The following is a 20,983-nucleotide window of genomic DNA, read 5'->3' as shown; positions in this document are numbered from 1 at the left end:
GTTTAATTAATTTAAAAACATTTAATAAAAGAAACCAATGAGAATTAAGTCTCCTAGAAGACTATTGGGCAGTCTCCCAAAGGGTCCAATGAGCATTCAGAAGCCCCATGGCTTGCCTGATTCCTATTGGCCAGGAGGCAAAGGGGTCCAATGAGAGTTTAGTTTAATTATTTAATTACCTAAAGCTCTCACAAAAGGGAAAGGGGGACACATGTCAGAAGGCTATCACTTATGCTGCTTAATACCCATTGGCTTGACTTGGGGAGGTCCAATGAGGCAAAAGCCATACCAAATTAGCAACAAGGGCTCGCCCAAGAGAGAGAGGGGGTTGATTTTTGCAAGGCATTATCACACACACACTCACACAAGCTCATGTGTGAAGAAAGAGAAGACTATCTCCTCCCAAGCTTTAATGGAGAGCTCATCACCTACTCCAAGCTTGTGAGATAGAAGCCTACATCAACACTCTCTTGGCATGTGGATGCAAATCCAACCAAGAGCCAAGCTTCAATGCATACTCATCTCCTCTACCAAGCTAATTACTAAGCTAAGCTATGATACATATGAGTGATTATGTGAGGAGATGTACATCTTTCTCGTAAGATACTCCTTCTTCCTCTCAATCTACTCTCATACTCTGCTAGCTCTCACCATCTTCGAAGGTGTGTGAGGTCTTGGGTCTGAGAACGGGGATAATTCAAGTTGTGTTTGATTAAGTGTTTTGCTTAGTGCATGAAGCTTCCATCTTCATTGCACTAGCTAGTCTTGAAGGAACACAAAGAATTGTATTGTACAATGTCTCTCTTGATGGGAGAAACCATAATACAAAGCCTTTTGGAGGGGGGACCGGCTCCATGCAAATCCGGTCCTCAACTGTTGTCAATAGCTTAATTTCTCTCTCTTTTGAAAGTATTGTTGATGCTATCTAACTAGGCGTTATGCTTTTTGTCTCTCTCTCCACCCAAGCACTCTTGTAATTCTCATTAGGAATCTATTCTAATGAAATGCCCACTATGTTCATGCTAATTTCCGCTACACATAAGTTATTAGGCCATTAAATGTTACACAAGATATGCTTAACCCCCCAACCACCCCCCCCCAACCACCCCCCCCCCCCCCCCCCCCCCCCCCCCCCTTCTCTCTTTCATGAGCTTCTTATAACAAAGACTCTTGCAAAACTATTTCTCGTTGAGCATTTATTATATTTCTCTTAAGTTCAAGCCTCATGACTTGGATTCTTAGTTTTCAAAGCCTCATGAGCACTCAAATATAGCTTGTTTTAGTTAAGAATTCAATCTCTAGCTTCAAAGCTCAAACTTAAGCTCGAGTCACATGACATGGCCATAATCTATTTTGTTGCCCTTTTGTTTGTGGGTAGATGTAGCTCAAGGTATGCTCCCCCCCCCCCCCCTCTCTCTCTCTCTCTCTCTCTCTCAAGCTTCTTGAAACAAAGACTCTTCCAAAACCACTTCTAGTTGAGCATTTATTCTTTTGTTGTTGGGCTTGAACTTCAGTTTGAGCCTCATGACTTGGGTGCTTAGTTTTCAAAGCCTCATGAGCACTTGAATATAGCTTGTGTTATTTGAGCATTGAGTCTCTAGCTTGAGGCTCGAACTTACGTTCCAACCACATGACATGGATACACTCTATTTTTTTGCCCTTTTGTTTATGGGTAGAAGTATCTCAAGGTATGCTAGCCCCTCCCCCCCCCCCCCCTCTCTCTCTGTCTCTCATGAGCGTCTTGAAACAAAGACTCTTGGAAAACTATTTCTAGTTTAGCATATATTCTGTTTCTCTTGAAGTTCGAGCCTCATGACTTGGATACTTAGTTTTCAAAGCCTCATTAGCACTCAAATATACCTTGTTTTAGTTGATCATTTAGTCTCTAGCTCTGAGGCTTGAAGTTAAGTTTGAGCCACATGACATGGACACACTCTATTTTGTTGCCCTTTTGTTTGCGATAAGATGTAGCTCAAAGTATGCTAGCCCTCTCCTCCCCCCCACCCCCACCTCTCTCTCTCTCTCTCTCTCTCTCTCTCTCTCTCTCTCTCTCTCTCTCTCTCTCTCTCTCTCTCTCTCTCTCTCTCTCTCTCTCTCTCTCTCTCTCTCTCTCTCTCTCCATGAAACAAAGAATCTTGCTAAACTATTTCTCGTTGAGCATTTATTATATTGCTCTTGGGCTTGAACTTAAGGTTGAGGCTCATGACTTGGATGCTTAGTTTTCAAAACCTCATGAGGATGCTAATATAGCGTAATTTAGTTGAGCATATTTTGTCTCTAGCTTCGACGCTCAAACTTAAGTTTGAGCCAGATGACATGGAAACACTCTATTTTCTTGCCCTTTTTTTGTGGGTATATCTAGATCAAGGTATGCTTAACCCCCCACCCCGGGGCCCTCTCTCTCTCTCTCTCTCTCTCTCTCTCTCTCTCTCTCTCTCTCTCTCCAAAACAAACAACACAGTCGTTTTTTGACCTAGTAGACAACAATTCACTCTTTTGATCATAACTTCTTCATCCGAACTCAAATTTGGGTGATCTATAGCCTCAATCGAAGAGCATGAAGCCCTCTATGCGTTGATTTTGTACAACAATGAGACATTTGAAGTTGTTGAGATCTCTAAGTACCTTGGCCTTGAGGTTCCATCCAATCACAAGTGGCATGAATGTGCTATGTGTCGTTTGGAAGCGGGAAAGAGAGCATATTATGCATTTGAGAACATGTGTAATGCGGGAAACATCAAGTGTTGGGTTCTCAAGAAGTATCTTTTTGATGCATTGGTGACACCGGTTCTTCTTTATGGAGTTGAAGTGTGGGGTGGGAGCATCTCAAAGTCTACTTGGAAAGAGTTTGAGAATGTCCAAAAGCGTTTTCTTACAAACTTTCTCCAAGTGAAGACACAAACACCATATATGCTCCTACTTCTTGAGTCAGGATGTCTTCCAATTGAGGTTATGGGCATGGAAAGGGTTGTGGAGTTCATGATAAAGATGCGTCAAAACCCCTCAATCGACTTCCTACAACTGCATGGGAAGCAAGCAAAAAAGTTCAAAAGATGCATAAAAGCAAGATCTTGAGCACGGGATGGATGCAAGACATAAAGAAGTGGTTTGGGAGATGGGATGCATTACACTTGCTACATGATGCTTCAATTGACTCCCAAGTGAATGAAGCTTTTCTACAATGCCAATGTATTACGGCTTGGGAGAAATCCGGTGGGTCATGCTTCATACATTACGCCACCCATATTGTCCCCAACTACCAAACCATGTTCTTTGCTGAAAGAGGAAACCATACTCACACTTACATGCTTGAGCCTATCCCCTTGTCGGCGACACGCACTATTGCAGCCATTCGGCTTAGCTCCCATTTCCTTCGATGCAAGATAGGCCGTTGGGGTGATGGAGAAGAGTCAAATTGATTGTGCACATTATGCTCACTGCAAGTTCGAGAGTCTGAGTACCACAGTCTACTAGAGTGCTCAGCTTTTGGTCACATCCGAACTTGCTTCTCTCACATTTTCAGCTTAGACCTACACACTTTCCTCCCCAGCCAAAGTGTGGGCTCTCCATTGCAACTCTCATCACCACAATTTTGGAGCATTGAGAGTCACTCATCAGCCATACACATACTACATCACATGTAACTTTGGTCCCATAGGTCATATTTGACCTTCGAGGACGTTAATAAAATCTATTTATCTATCTATCTATCTATCACACACACACACACACACACACACACACACACACACACACACACACACACACACACACACACACACACACACATGAGATTCACTCATCAGCCATACACATACTACATCACATGTAACTTTGGTCCCATAGGTCATATTTGACCTCCCACGTTAATAAAATCTATTTATCTATCTATCTATCTATCTATCACACACACACACACACACACACATGAGATTCTTGAAACAGAGTCTTGCAAAACTATTTCTAGATCATTTATTCTATTTCTCTTGGGCTCAAACTTAAGGTTAAGCATCATTACTTGGATACTTAGTTTTCAAAGTCTCATGAGCACTCAAGTATATCTTGTTTTAGTTGAGTTTCTAGTCTCTAGCTTTAAGGCTTGAACTTAAGCCTGAGCCAGATGAAATGGACACTCAATATTCAAGCCTCATAAATACTCTAGTAGAACTCTTTTTACCTAGAAACTATTTGGAAGAGTTTGTATCTGAGAAGGCTTGAATTGAGTCATTACCTCATGCATCCCAAACTTATATTTGAGTCTTATGACCTAAAAAATCAGTTTCTAAGCATTATAAACACTCTAATAGGACTCTTACAAGCTAAAATCCATTTACAAAGGTCCTATCCCATGAGATAGGAACTTACGTTTGAGCCTAATGGGACACAAACTCTTCTATAACTCTTCCTAGTTGATCATCTTCTTGAGTCTCTAGCTCATGAGACTCAAACTTAAGTTTGAGCTTCATGATCAGGAGACTCACTTTTCAAGCCTCATGAGAACTATAGTAGGACTATTTATCATATGCAAGAATGTCGGTTGTGCTAAGCTCAAGAGCCTGGTGATCTAGAGAATTATGAAAAATTCTTTCAAGTTGAAACCCATCCTCAAAAGTCTCTGGCTCATGAGGCTCTTGACTTTCATGACCTTAAGACTCAATTATCAATCCTCATGATAAGTCTAAGAGGACTCTTTCTATTGAGAAACTATCTACAAGACTATCTATAGCACTAAGCATGAGAGCCTTGTGAGCTAAAGACTCTTGGAAAAGTTATAATTTGAAAGCCATCTTCAAGAGAGTGCTACATAAGATCTTTTTGACTAAAAACCATTCCCAAGAGTATGTATCATATAAGGCTTGAAGAACTGGTTCTAGCTAAACATTATCTATAGATTTTAAACTTCACCTTTCACCTTGTTATTCTCTAAACTTTTTTGATGGCTTGAATCAATATTTTGTACCTATTCAATATATTAAAGCCAATTGTGGGGGATTATCCCATTCTCATTTTTCAGCAATATTTTGAGATTTATGTTATTCTCATGAGAAGGATATGGCCACCTGAAAACTTGCAACTTTCATTATCCTAAAGCATCTTTGTATTAGTCTGGAAGATTGAGAAAAGAGAAGATTTGGAAATTTTAGTTTAGCAATATGAGTATGTGAAAACGATTCTAAAAAGTTCAGATAAAGAAAATATCTACAACAGATTCTTATTGTTTGAAGAGGAAAGGATTGATTTTTTGGGCATTCTTATATTTTAACGAGAAGTTTCTAGATGCATAGTGTTTATAGTCATTTCTTTCAATTTGACACCTCGTTGTACCTCTTTCACTAATGAATATCACTCTCTGTCTCATAGAACATGTCTCACACTCCTTCTTTTATTAGAATGTCTTTCTTTGTCTTGCAAAACGTCTCCCTCATCCTCTCTCTCTCTCTCTCTCTCTCTCTCTCTCTCTCTCTCTCTCTCTCTCTCTCTCTCTCTCTCTCTCTCTCTCTCTCTCTCTCTCTCTCTCTCTCTCTCTCTCTCTCTCTCTCTGTGCACGTCAGAATGCATAATGGATATGGTGATTTTGTAAGCGCGTGCAAGAAATAAGCCCAAAGCGAAGGGTGAAAAGACAACTAGGCATGCCTGTGTTGTGTAGGCTGAAGATGTTTCCATGGCTGAGAATTCAAGATGAGATCTCAAGTTAGGTGCTCTTGGATAAACATTGATGCTTTACAGGTGAAGGTGGTTGAGAGGAGCACCAAAGGCCAAGTGTTGGGCTCTAGAAGAAATATATCATATGTGATGTGTTGTTTGTGATAGGGGCTTCTACTGCCACAAGATCCACATATACGGTGCCACAGATGCCACTAAATTTCTTTGACATGCCGATGCATCTACTGTAGTGGCCATACCACAATTGTGTGTGTGTGTGTGTGTGTGTGTGTGTGTGTGAGAGAGAGAGAGAGAGAGGGATCCTCTACTCCTTTCCTTGTAGGATTCTTGGTTTTGGGTCCCCTTATATCTCTTGGAACCCACCTTTCAGGGTCCTCACCTGCAAGTTGGCGGCTCCTTTCATAGGTGTTCTTTTCTCTTTCAAATCTTGGATTCTTTTGCTGAGGTTCTTCTTGGTGTGCGGCTACAGCTTTCTTCTTCATTTCTTTATTTCTTGCCCGTCTTTCTTTGTTGTCTGAGCTCTCACTGCTATGAGCTTCATGAGAGCTTTTTGCAGATTCTTCATTTGACTTATATACTCTCTTTGATGAACACATGGTTCTTGGTACGGATACAATCCAGGTGTTTTGATCTAGGGCTGGCAACAAATTATTGGCCATTCCAATAGCATGATATGCTATCCTCGTCTGCACTTTAGGGGTGCATAGATATGTGATTTTACCTTCCTTCTTCGTGCCTTTCAGTGTTGTCAGCACATATTGTGCATGATCAATTGCCTGCCTAGTTGTTGACTTTAACACTTGGGTCAAGGTGGTCGCAACCGCATGGGTTGGGGTGGTGTACCATGGTGGTCTCTTTGATAAGAAGTGGAAGTGTTGATGGTATAGGCAAGCTGTTTCTTCCACTTGCCTTTGGATGAGATCTGAAAAGGTGGCAACAACAGTCTCTTTGGTAAATGTGCCTAGTGTTTTTCTATCTCTCGCCCGTATCGTCATACCTTTAGTCGGCAGCTTCAGTGCCTTGGCCACTATCTCTTTTGTGCTTACTACTTCTACCTTCTTCCCTTGTTAATCATTGATTTGGGATGACCCATCCTCTTTCATCGTGGATAGTAGTTCATATGCCTTCTGGAAATCCACGCCGCATGGTTCCTAGTCGTAGAAGTCCCTTAGGCCCATCCTTGTGTTGGCTTCTTTGGTGTTTGGCTTTGCAAATACATCATATATCTCTTTTGGTAGCATTTGAAACTCTACTTGATGTCCTTCTTCGCTCTTTAATCTGCCCGTGAAAATCGTGGTGTTGTTTTCTTCAAGTTGTTCCTTAGATAAGTACATTGCCTTGGTCGTCTTCATTGAACTTGGATCTAGTTGGTAGGGTGGCAAGTCTTGCAACTTCTCTTTCTGGGACAACCTTTTCTTTGCCTTCTCAGCAACCTGCATTGCTCCTATTAAGTGTATACAGTGCCAAAGTTAGAAAATTCTGCTAATTCTGCTCTGAAATGCCCTGAGTCTAAATTGCTGACAAATGATGTCCATTTTGCTTCAAATGCATAAAAACATGTAGAGATCAAAATCATGCAGTTCAAACAAAAATTGCAACAAAAGTAAATAATCGCAATTATTTACAGCTGGGGATTTTTTTCAACTTTTTGCATTTTTTACATCATAGGCTTGAAACATATAGCATTTAGGTGCTCTAAGTGAAGTGTGGGCTTATTTGAGTGCACTGGGTGCAAATGGTGTCAGATTTAGGCTTTCAATCTCTGAAACAGTAGATATACTGAGATTTTGAGTTTTTGAGATCCAGACTTGCTCAAACTTGGTCAGTGGACTTGGGACATTATGTTCTTTGGTCCCATAAGTCAAAGTTGTAGATTTCACCCATTTTGGCAAGAAAGTAAATAATCACAATTATTAACTTTTTCATCAAAATGTCCATTTTTTGTTGCAACTTGGTTCTAGGCATGTTGTAGACTATGTGTATGAGAGATGGGGTGATTTGGATCAAAAAATGTGACAGATAACTCAAAAACTAGATCGAAAAAACTTTGGCGCATTTTTTTGACAATTTTCAAGTTTTTCTTGATCATTTTGGCTCATACTTCAAACGTGGCATGTAATAGATGTGTACAAGTGATAGGTGAGGTGAAGGGATCATTTTCAAGCCAAACAAGCACAAAAGTAAATAATCGCGATTATTTACAACACTCAATGTTTTTGCAAGACTTGACAATTTGATTACCTACACATATTCAATACATCTAACACAAGTCCTAAATTGAATTTGGTAAAGTTTTGTCGTGTCGGCATCACTTTGTGCTCTTGTCGACTCTGAAATCACCGATTTTTGTGACTAGATGGCATAAGGAGTTGGTTAGTCACTTTTGAAGCTATGGACTTGTCCGCTACATAGTCCTGATGCTACCCATCCAATTTTGGCCCATTTGGGGTTAGTTTGACTTCATATATTGAATTTGACGCTTTGTAGCCTTCAAGATGTTTTCTGTTGTTCGATAGCTTGCCTTGACTATTTTCATGAAACCATCCATGTACATTATGTATAGACCTAGTCTATAAGCTGTCTATGGAGTCAGAATCCAATTTTGACATCTGGCAAAAACCTAGATTTTCTACTTGGGACTCTCCTCGACCCTTGCCAAATGGTCATCTGGTGATATAGAAATGTTCCATTATATAGGGGCATGCTATAGTTCAAGTCTCGTTGAATTTGGTTGAGTTGGCAGGCCATTATGGTCAATTTTAAGTCATAGGACTTCGTGCACTACTGGGTTTTTAGGGTTTTTTCCAGAGACTAGACTTGCTACCTGGCCATATATAGAATTATTCATTGATAAGCTTAGACCTTACCCCTCATGTCTCATGTAAGACGGCATTGTAAAAGGCGACCATGGACTCCAAAAATTGTGCACGAGGAAGGTTGAGAGCTCTCTTCTCCAAGAGTGACTAGTGGAAATGAGGTGATTTTGGGCTACCTTGGATATCTATACTCGGACTTTCCAAACTATTTTTCCCCAAATTCCCTTGTTACTCCTACTAAGCCGTGAAATCTCAAAAATCTCTTCAATCAGATTCCGCTAGCTCATTTTGCAAGAATTTGTGAAAGTAGGCCTTGGCAGCCTAATTTAGGCTTCCCACTTCCATCTGTCGATTCGATTGAAATTTCTTTGTGCTAGTGCGTCTTGCCTTTTTAATCATCAGCATATCTTTAGTTTCTCTACCTGTGCTCATTTGCTATTTATTATTAATTTTTGACCTATTTAATAAAAAATAAAAAATAAAAATAAAATGCGCTAAAAAAGCAAATTGAAAAATTAATAGTTAAGAAAATCCATTGAGAAACATTGATTAATTGTTTTTTGGTGGATTTCTCTATTTTTAAGTCCCAATACCAAGAAAAAATGATGAAAATAATTAAAAAAGGACCATTTTTTGATGATTTTCTGATACTATTTACACTATTTATACTCATCGGAGAATGTTACTAGTTCAATTTCCCCTGTTGATGACTTGTTAAGGGCATTGTTACGTAATTTTGCAAAAAATCACATGTTAACATCATCAAACTTTTTTCTCGCTCTTCAAACATTGCTCTTAATTACTTAGTTCCCTTCCACCCCTCCTAGATGGCGTACTCCGAGACGACTGTGTGCATGGGTTGAACAATCATGTCTATGCATAGCCTTGGTTGGCTCTACCATGCTTTGAAGATAAATGAAATTCAAACCATCATACTGTGCAAGAGTTGGATCTTGAGTAATTAACTCAAGGCATCAGGAAGGGAATGGGGTCTAAGGGGGCCTCTTTATTTACCATGGGATTAAAAAGGAGATTGTGGAAGGGGCAAATGGGTGGATGCCATGTGGATTGAAATGGTGGGTATGGCAGGTTCTAAAAGTAAGTGGTTAAACTTGTACTCTTTTATAAAATACAAAGAGAAAATCTCTTATAAATTCGAAAAAATGAACTTTTCTCTAAATAGTTTTGTAAAAATCAATACTTTCTCTCTCTAGGGGCTGTTAGTTTCTCCCCCCCTCTCTCCTAAAAAGGAGTCCCTCCAAAAACGTGTTGATTATTCCCTCCCTCTCTCTCTCTCTCTCTCTCTATTGTACCATCTCTCACTTCACCTTGCAAGAGTTGCTTCTCTTTCTTTCCTTTCAATTTTCCCTCCCAAAAGCTCTGTAGCAGAAGTTTGAACCTCCTTTCCCTCCTCAAGATTACTGCATTCTCCTCAAGCTGAAGTTCTCCATTTCTCCACGAGCCTCACTTAACACATCTACCTAAAGATGAAGATCTGCAACATATCCTTCTGCTAGATCATCCCTCTTTCTTTCCCCAACAGGTTTCCTGCTCCTTCTCCATTGTGCTCTCTAGAGAGGATCTACTTTCCTCTCAATCTTTGCAACATTATCTTCCCTATTAAGCCAACAAGCAAGTAGAGCAGTATAGCAGTAAGTGGCATCCTTCATCTAATGTACCATTAAGAATCTTTCTCTATACAACTGAGAACATGGATGTGCAATCTCTAGTTATAAGTGTTTATCTGCAGGTTGTGTAAGACCCTAGGGAGATGGACATGCCAATAATCACCCAACCATACCTATATATAGGCCCTTGGCCCTCCTATATATAGCCCCTGTATCGCATGTGTATCCATTGGCCCTTGGCCAAGGCCATGCCCTCCTATAGTCCTACCCTTGGCATGACATTACTCCCCCCTTGGAGAAGCATTTTCATCCACAAAAACAAAAGTGGTAGGATCTTCATAAGAACACTAATGTTTTCGAGAGTGGTATCCGTCGCGTATCTAGCTGTTTGTTTGATCAAAACACGGTACAATAGGAGGTTCAATGAAATCAAGAATAACATCGTGATTTTGCACATTGTTGTCCTTTTGGAACCATCCAGTGTGTAGACTCCATTTAGAATGCACCTGAGCATGCTTAAACGAGTTATCACAACAAAGATGTAACTGAAAGAGTACCACTTTTCACTTTTTGTGAAAGTAGCTTGGTGACATAACTCATTATCCAGGTATAAGTCCTTGGATTGTTCCCAAATTTCATCAGTAAACAACCCAATCATAGCTAGTGTTCAAGGTTGAGAACCTGATTTAAACATGAAGAGACTTAACCTAATCGCAAACATGCTTTATATAATGGTAAGCAAACTCCAAGTAGAGTAATAAATGCTTATTATTTGGATTGCTTGGTGCTAATGTACGCACTTTGCATACCCTTTAGCACAAGATTACACTTTTTAATTTGCCTATCCCCTTGGATAACTGAAAGTATTGAGGTGTGTTTCCCTCACGGTTTACAGACAGTCTTCCCAAATGACTGGTAAATGGGAATCACAATATCATATAACATTGCTAAGGAATCAACAATGTCCGGAACAACCATCGTGGCTAACTTGAAAAATCCACAAACACCCAAACCGAGCCATGACCTCTATTGGTGATTAGTAGACCCAAAAGTAATCTCATAGAGATATTGCACACAAAGTGCAAAATGCTTCATAAGCAAAAACTTGATGAATACACATGCCGTTCCAAATCAGCCTTTGATAAACACTAGGGCCCATAACACCTAGTGTGCATGCATTTAGCAAGAAACAGATCCGAACCTGTATATCCATAATTATCCTTGCCAATACTTATGGCAAATGTGATGCGCCTAGCACACATTAAAGAGGAACGTAAATAGTTCTGAAAAGAAACTAAATACTTTCAATTGCAAGCCTTGCTGAAACATTGAACCATAATAGAGGGTGAAACAATGATCATTTCTAGGTACAAACAATGATCACTTCTAGGTACAAACAATGAAACTTTTTCATTAGCAACTCATAGCCTTTTTATATGTAAAACAAGCATCTGTAATGTTTTTTAGCATCACTTGTACCCTAAAAAGTCATTCTAAGTATCCGACAATTTTTGGCCACTGAAATTGCTTCCTTATACGTCGTACTAAAAATGGTCTAGAAAACAGATTGGACCAGCACTTAGGGACTTTGTCGTGACACATACTTGAAATAGTGGGCGCCAGTGTCAGTCCCAGAGACTCATATCCTTCACATGTGGAATATGTCTCATGTAAGAATGTCTGAAAAAAGAACATTCTTCAGGTACAAGATGTAGTTGTGCGTGGAGGTAACTGCAAACACTCAACGACGGAAGTGAAAGGGACCCTCATTAGCCTTGCTCCACACTGGCTAAACAAAACTCCTTGAGTCCCTAGACCATGTTGTATCCCATGTGACAACATGTGCCAAATCAAATCCAACAAGTGGATTCATCAGCATAATGTACATTGGAAACTACGGCCCCAAAATAATTGTTTCAACCTGCCCTTGGCATGGCCATGGGAATTGAACTCAAAGTTCAGTTACCCGTATGCAAATGCACAGGAGTATGTCTTCCACCTATGAAAAACCAAACAACATTGCACTGGAAACCTTGGTTGTTGCCTTTGCAATCCAAACTCGTTGGGTAGAAGCAACGTAGTCAACCCCTTGGTAAGACCCTTTGTAGTGAGGTGGTCCGGGCGGGCAACAAGAAGAGTTGCCTCTAAGCACTCTTCTAGGCTCCCGTGCTGCTCAATTGGGTTGGGGTTGGAAAAAACAACAAACACACACACAAACCTGCAACCTAACCCTACACAAATTTGGGGCACCACCTAGTTTTGGATGCGAACTAGGACGCGTAAAGAGAGAGAGAGAGAGAGAGAGAGAGAGAGAGAGAGAGAGAGAGAGAGAGAGAGAATGCTCAGGCTGCTTTGAAATGTATCGGCAATGATCAAGCAAACACAATTATATATGTAAGAAAGAGAGAGAAAGGGGAGGGGGTGCTTGTTGCATTAATACCTCCTTACAAATCTGTCATGACCAATCAAAGTGAGATTACTATTTGTTCAACATAGCTTGAGTAAATTACACCACAACACATCACAAGAAAAGCCACCCCAGTCACTGTCTTAAGGCCAGGGGAGTCCTCTCCACCCTGTCACCCTCTTACCGTATGTGGGATTTATGACTAAATTGATGACAACACCCAGAGACAAGCTATCAAGAACTTTTAAAAAAACACCAAGACACTCACACATCATTGTTGTCCATTTCTTCACGTTGGAAGAGAGACAAAGTATCCAAGCTTAGTCCAAATCCACCCTCCTTGATTCAGCAAATGTTGGGATTACACTAGTAGGAGAAATGATAGATCTCCTACTCTCAGTTGAATGATCACTCTCTCTCTTACAATGGCATAGAGTTCCCTTGCTCATCACCCCTATTACAACACATGCACATGCATAAGACAATGATCTTCCACTCAAGAGCTCCTTCTAGAGAGGTTGAGCTTGGCTTCTCAATCTATAGCATAGTGCTCTTGCTTATGGCTCCCCCCTTTTGTGCTAGCTACACCCTCCTTTTATACCAATTTTGAGGGCTAGGGTTACTCCTATGACCATGGTTGGGTTAGATTTTCAGCACTTATCTAATTTCTTTTGCATTGGAATTATCAAGAAGTTGGTGGGGATAGATGAAGAAGAGAGAGAGGAGAGAAGTGGAGGTGATAGGACTTTTCATAGTAGGTTAGTGTTAGTAAATTAGTAGAGTTAGTATTTTTATTGATTTACAAATGGAATTGGATATTTACAATGGGAGTATCCAAGTAGGATACAAATAAGGAAGAAAAAACTCTTAATAGGTAAGAAAATATGGATTTCTTACAATGTTGATGCTCCAAGTGTCTTGAGTAGGATCAATTTTGACGCTTGTTGACGGTCCACTAGCTTTGACGGTACATTTTTTCTCCACTCTTGACCTTCCTTGGGAGCCAAGGTAAGTGAACATGAGTAATCAATCACCATGATGCTGTCTTTCAAGAGAAGAGGCTGAATTTTGTGGTTTTTTTGATAGATATGGGTAATATGGATAAGGAAAAATGAGACTAGGTGGTCAATTTTGGAATGGAAGTGTGTGTAGGAGACATGAGTTCACCATGGTTTCTCTTATTCTTCAAGGTTGAGAAGAAGGTGAGTAGGGTGAAGAGAAGAGTGGTGAGAGAGGTGGGGATGATGAGTGGAGAAGTGTGTGTGAAAGAGAAAAATGATAAAGTGGAAGAGGGAGTGTGGCTGCATAGCATGGGCAAACTGGGGTCCACCAATAAAATCATAGCTCATAGTTCGTAGCTCAAAAAAATATGAAAAAATTTGAGGTAAGAGTTTAGTCCACGAGCTACAACTTTTGTTTGTATCACCTTTTTAAATTCGAAGAGAAAGTGATCTTTAAAAATTCAGCAAAACCGACTATCTTTTTCCACTGCACAAAGTCCTTGTGGGGTCCTTCTTTCGATGATTCTTTTGAATGCCTCCAAGAGTGAGCCCTCCATAGTGCATGCATGCATGCCACATACCCTTGACCTTATTTGGTAGGTCTATAACTGAAGATATTGTTGAGATCATGATATAAGTGAATAGTACAACTAAGAAAATCAAATATTGAGGAATCTAAAAAGAATATGTACATGTCAAATATAAATAACATAGGTGGAAAAAATATAAAGGGGTCAAAATAAATCTCTCTCATTATAAGTCTACCATAAAAAGATGACTATTTATGGTGGTCTAATTTATGAGAGTAATAGAGAATAGATGTAGAAAGGAAAAAATCACAATAGTGAAAAAATATACACATAAATAGAACTAGTTTTTTTAGATTTTTGTTGGGATAGAGTTATACAAAAACTAAAAGAAGCTTGCATGAGATTATTTTTATATGGAATAAAGAGTATGCAAAATTGTAAGAAAAAATATGGTAATGGTGAGTCAATGTACATAGCATAAATAACACACCCTAGGTAGAAATATTTAAATAATTACCAAATAATTATAAAAAATCCTTTTATTTAGGCCCTATATACAATGAAATATTTACACGCAAATGGGCCATAATATACTTATATTTTTTTTATTTGTTTTTGGCTCAACTAGCCCAATGACTAGATAATTAAGGGTTTATTAAAAAGATATGGGAAAAGTCCCCTAACTCACACACACCTATATACAATGAAAAGGTGAGGGTAACCACAGTGTTTGAGTGATTTGATAGGGTGAGGTAACTCACTATGGAAATTACAGAGAGCCAAAAAATTGCTATCATTAGCCCTCCCCCAGGATGATGGTATATTCATGTACCATCATAAAGCATCTTTTCCAAAGAGAGTGCTTCAGAGTCTTTGACAAGCTCTTCATTGATTGGCCCTATGGAATTTTGGTTTGAGTTACACTCATGTTTCACGGAACAATACCTACATGAGATAGCTGTCTTTTGACAGATCTTTGGTAGATCCTTTGGTAGAAGGCGACTCAAATAAGGCTTCAGGCGATACCCGTTCACCTGCTTGGAGTGCTCTTTCCCATTCAAGTCCATAAGTTGATAGTAACTTGAATTGAAATCCTTCTTGACTATGTATGGCCCCTGCCATCTAGTTTCAAACTTGGCATCAAAACGATTATCGAGTCGATTGTCATACCTTAGCACCAGATCTCCTTCATTGATGCCTTTGTCCTTTAGTTTCTTGTCAAGCTTCTCCTTCGCCTGCGTAGCTTTCCTCTTGTAGCACTCGTATGCTGCTTCTCTTTTCCACTCAAGCTCAGTTAAGGTAAGAAGTCGATCCATCCATGCTTCTTGATCATCTTGTGCTGCTTTGCCATGAAGTCGCATTGTCGGAATGTTGAGCTCAATTGGTTGTAAAGCCTCTTGACCATAGACCAAGTGAAATGGTGTAAACTCTGTGGCTTCCCTATATGTGGTTCGATACGCCCACAAGGCACCATCCAAGAAGTCATCTGACAACTTTGTCTTGTTTCTCACCATCTTTTTAATGATGCCTGCAAGGACACCATTAGCTTTTTCTACCAAACCATTTGATTGGGGATAGTAGGGTGTACTATGACGATGTAGAATGTGAAGTTCTTCACAGACTTCTGTGAGCAAGCCCTTTCTAAACCCTGGACCATTATCAGAAACAATCTCCAAAGGTGTGCCAAATCTACAACAAATGTGAGTGTAGACAAATTTTCTCACTGTCCTCTCATTTACCTTTGCCACACTTTGTGCTTCCACCCACCTAGTCATATAGTCTACAACCACTAAAATGTAGAGTTTACCATTTTTTGTCCTAAACAGAGGACCCATAGCATCAATGCCCCACTTTTCAAAGGGTCCATTTGCAAGCACTGTTTGCCTTGGGCCATGCACCAACCTTCTATTTCCATTTATCTGACAATTGTGACAACTTTTACACCAATGTTGAACATCCACATGCAAACTTGGCCAAACATACCCCGCAAGCAAAATCTTCTTCACAGTTAACTCTTGGGCAAAATGACCACCACATGCCTCTTCATGCAAACCTTTTAGAATGGCTGGAATTTCCTTGATATTTGGTACTCTTCTGCACACTTGATCCTTCCCTCTTTGATAGAGGGATCCTTCTAGGAAGAGATACGCGCTTGCCTTCTTCATGATTCTTCTCTTCTGAGCCTTCGTGAAGTCTTGTGGAAACTCACTCTCCAAAATGTAGCTGATAATGGGAGTCAATGACTCCAATCCCTTGTATCTCGGTTGCTTGATAGTTGCTGCCACCATGATGACCTGCACTTCTTTCTCAACACATGTAACTACTTGTTGTGCAAGTAAATCGATATCTTCATTCTGTTTCCTAGAAATATGATATAGTTGCACTTCTTCAAATTGATTAAACAATCTACGAATGGCATGAACTTTTGTCCGTAAGCTTTCATTCTTGCATGCCCAAATGCCTAAAATCTGTTTAACAATGAGAAGTGCATCTCCCTTTACCATGAGACGTTGTATCCCTTGGCCAATGCACATCTTCAAACCATGAAGTCGTGTGTCGTATTCTGCTTCATTGTTGCTAGTTGAACCTGGTAGATTGACCTTCTCTTTCATGACCACCTCCCCACTTGGGTTGAGCAACACTAGCCCTCCCCCTGCTTTTCCTGTGGCTCGTCGAAAAGCTCCATCAAAGAACAAGGTAAAAGCATTAGGAATATTTTTCGGTGGTGGCAATGGTAGGGTCTTTATTTCAGGCACCTTAATCTCCTTCTCATGTACCCTATAAGTAAGGATCCCTGCCAATTGTGCACGCACACTATCTTCTACCTTGAAAGAGTATTGGAACTCTTGCAATTCCATAATCCACTTTGAGATCCTAGTGCTAAGATTCATTTGAGATGACACCCAAGGAAACAAATTTTCTGCAGTGAGAATTACAAAAGGTTTTGGTAGCAAGTAGGATCTAAACTTTCTCACCGCAAACATGAGAGAAAGCATCATGAGTTCTGCCTCCATGTAGCCTCTCTCCAAAGCATTCATGACCCTACTAGCAAAGTAGATGGGTCGCATCCTAGTACTGTGGGGATCTTGTTGTAATAAAATTGCACCAATTGTTTCCTTCCCAACACTAGAGCTAACAAAGAATGTATACTCCCAACAAGGAGGCATGAGTGTTGGTAGCTCTGACAAAATGACTTTAATGTTACAAAAGTACTCTTCAAGCTCATCAGACCATGCAAATTCTACTTGTTGTGTCAACTTTTGCAAAGGATGAAGCAACTCCGAAGCTAAGTGAATAAAGTGTGACATATACTTCACCTTTTGAATGAATGAGATGACCTCTTTGAGATTCTTGGGTGATGGGAGCTCAATAAGAGCCTTTGCCTTTGAAGGATCCACCTCAATGCCTTTATAGGAAACCTTGTGACCAAGCAAGATCACTTCATCCTCACCTATGTGGCACTTGTCGGGGTTGAGTTGACCTCCCATGTCATAGAGCTTCTTTAAACCTTCTTCTACCCTTTGTAGATGCAATGATTTTGAGCTATAAATGCAAAAATCATCAATAACAACCCTAATGGACTTTCCAAAGAATGTTTGAAACACCATGTTCATGAAGCGTTGGAAAGTTGCAGGAGAATTTGTCAGGCCAAATGGCATGACTCTAAAAGCATAACAACCCCAAGGAGTGATGAAGGTTGTTTTCAATTGATCTTCCAATGCGATACCTATTTGAAAGTAACCCGAGTAGCCATCACACACAGTGTACTTCTCATGACGAGCTACCTCATTTAGTATCTCATCCTAAAATGGGAGGGGAAAGTGATCTCTTTTTGTTGCTTCATTAAGTGGACAGTAATCCACACACACCCTCCACTTGCCGTTTTTCTTAGGAGTGACAACAACAAGAGAGACCCACTCTGAATTCTCCACTGGATAAATGAAACCTGCTGCTAGAAGCTTTCTTACCTCCTTGAGTAAAGCCTGCTCCTTGATGACTCCTAGCCTTTGTAGCTTCTGAGCCTTAGGTGTGGCCTCTAGCTTCAACTCAATTTTGTGTTGAACAGCATCTACTCCATGCACATCGGTGTAGTCTTTAGCATAAAGCCTCGAAAATTTCCTTAGCACACATTTGAACTCCTCTCTTTCGTCCTTTGTAAGTGTTGTAGAAAAAATACCTTCTAACATTCCTTCATCTTGCACATTTTGGTTCTCTTGAGTACCTACCTCTTCCAAACCTCGAGAAGAGGTCTCCTGGTTGTTTGGCTTAAACCTTACCCCCATGACTTCGATGGAAGACTCCTCTTCAGTAATGCTGCCACTACTTTCCTCTTCTGAAGTGTTATCAATCCAATCTTCTTCCGTCTCACTTTGAGATGATTCTTCATGGATCTCCTCTTGGCGTTGCTCCTTCATGTCAAAGACAACCTTCTTATGATTTTCATTCCTGGAAATTAGCTTTCCACTCTCCCAATCCTGCAAAGCTCGCATTTTCATTAGCCATGGTCTTCCTAGGATAAATGGGTAACCATTTCCTTTGGTAGACATGACATAGAAATCCACTGCCTTCTTAATGCCAAAGGCCTCCACAAAAATTTTTTTACAAATGCCTACGCACCAAGCCTTGCTATTGTTTGCCATCTTGAATTTAATTTCAGGTGTCTCATGGATGTGCATGCCTAGTCTTTGCATGAGCCCCTCTGTCATGATGCAAATTTGTGCACCCCCATCCACTAGACCTTTCCTAACCAATCTTCCTTTGATGTAACAATCTAGCACATGTGTAATATCCTCATTCATTTCAGCATGTGCAATTTTTACCACAGGAACACTCTCTTTTACCTTTCTCCTAGTGCTAACTACCTTTGTTAAATCCCTCCTAACTTGTGGGCATAATGCAAGAAACTGAGGCCATGAGATATCAGGACCCTTACCTCGCATGTCTTCCAACAGGTTGTATGGAGCCATACCATGTCCAAGAGGGAAGTCTTGGAGATTGATACGACGTCGAGTCCTCTTAGCTTCCTTGGTCTCCTTTGCCTCCTTGCCTCGTCCATGGTCACTCTGCGATGTGACACCTTCTTTCTCTTTACCTTTTCCTCGGCCACGCTTAATGCCATTTTCTTCCATGTCAACCGCATTTGAGTTTGTCACCTCTACCACATGCACATTTGGATCTGGCAAAGGTGGAACTCCTTTCACCCCTTGTGGAGGTGGTCTTGGTCCATTTGGTCTTTGTAGAAGCCTTGGTGGTTGACCAGTTCCTTCACCTGCATTCATCGCTCGGTAATTCAAGTTAGGTCTCCCTGGGTCCCCACGGGGCCAAGGACAATTATACATCCCATGTCCAGACTCTCCGAACTTCCAACATTGCAAGACTCTCCTAGGTCGTGGATCTCGCTCTTCAGACTTCTTTGCTTGTCCCTTTGGACCTACAGCTTGTGCAATGTGAATTGACAGGGTACTTAAAGATTCATTCAACTTCTCGATTACTTCAGTTGTTACCTCAGGAAGCTCCCTAGATGTCGATGCTTGTGACTTACCTTTGGGTCTAAGACCTTCTATTGGAACCTCTCCCCTTAGGCACTTGAGTTTCCTATACTTCTTGGAAGCTCTAATTTCAGCTGCATCATAGATGGTAGGTGCATGCGTCTCCACCTTTACCTTAAGATCAGGAAAGAGTCCAGCTATGAATCTCTCCTTCTTTAGAAATTCTGCACCATCACCAGGGTTGGCAACATTTTGTATCCATAGAGCCCAAAGACGTAGAAACTCTTGCTTGTACAAGTAGTAGTCATCTAAATCTTTTTGCTCATGAGAAACAATGTCTTGCCATAGCTTTTGAGTGTTTTGGGGATCAAAGAATTATCTCTTGAAATGATTCAAAACTTCTGTGTAATTCCCCTTAACTTCCTCAGGAAAAGAGTCAAACCAAGTACTAGCATTTTTCCTAAGGACCACCTCAAACATTTCTACGTGCTCTTCATCAGTTACTATCCTCTTGATACAGCAAGACATCTTGAAATTTGCTAAAAATAATTTTGCATCCTCTCCAGGCTCTCCAAAGAAAAGAGGATATCCGGACATTTGGCGTTGGCTTTCCATTATTATGAAAGATTACAGCACGAGTTGCAACAAGGGATACAATAGAAACTTAGAACCACTCGCCTGCAAATGAAGAAGTAAGAAAGTACCACTCTAGGTTTTCTTCTTCAGCTATCCAAGCTTCAATGAGGTCTCGATTTGTTTGATCAAAACAAAAAGGTAGACTATTTATGAGCTCTAAGAAGGGTTGAAATTCTTCAAAGCTAAGGCGATAAACAGAAATCTCTAGAACTTCATTTTCTGGATCTAGAAGAGCAACGTCCCAAGTAATGAATTGCACTTGCTCTACAATTCCCAATGCACAAGCGGTTTGTATAAAAACTAGATCTTCATGCTCGTCGAAGGCTGTGAGAAAGTAGCAGTTGACTAGGAGCTCCTTTCCTTCGAGTTCCACATAGTAGGAATGAGGCAATCTTCTCACAATTTCATAAATAACATCCTCATCAAGTCCAATCAAGCTTGCAAGATTTAAAGACTCCACTTGTGCTACAAGACTCCTGGACAAAAACTCCTTAGGATTATGGTTAAATCATTCATAAGCATCAAGAGATTTACAATGTCTCTATGAACAAAGTGTCATAGAAAGTAGAGAAGGATGAGAATTTATACAAATTTTCAATCTTCTCTATGCTCTCTTTATTACGACAAGCCCTAAATAGCTCCCTATCTCCTTTGTTGAAAGTGAAAGGAAGACTATTAATAAGACGCAAATGAGGGAAAAATTCACCAAATGTGAGTCTATGAAGCATGAACTCTGGCCGCAAGTTTCCTGAAGAGTCTTCCTCAATGGTGAAATGCACTTGCCAAACACCAAATTTCACTCTATTTACCAA

The sequence above is a fragment of the Adiantum capillus-veneris genome, chromosome 10 (genome assembly GCF_014529385.1).
Source record: "Adiantum capillus-veneris isolate H3 chromosome 10, ASM1452938v2, whole genome shotgun sequence".
Lineage (NCBI taxonomy): Eukaryota > Viridiplantae > Streptophyta > Polypodiopsida > Polypodiales > Pteridaceae > Adiantum > Adiantum capillus-veneris.
Note: the sequence above shows the minus strand (reverse complement) of the source record.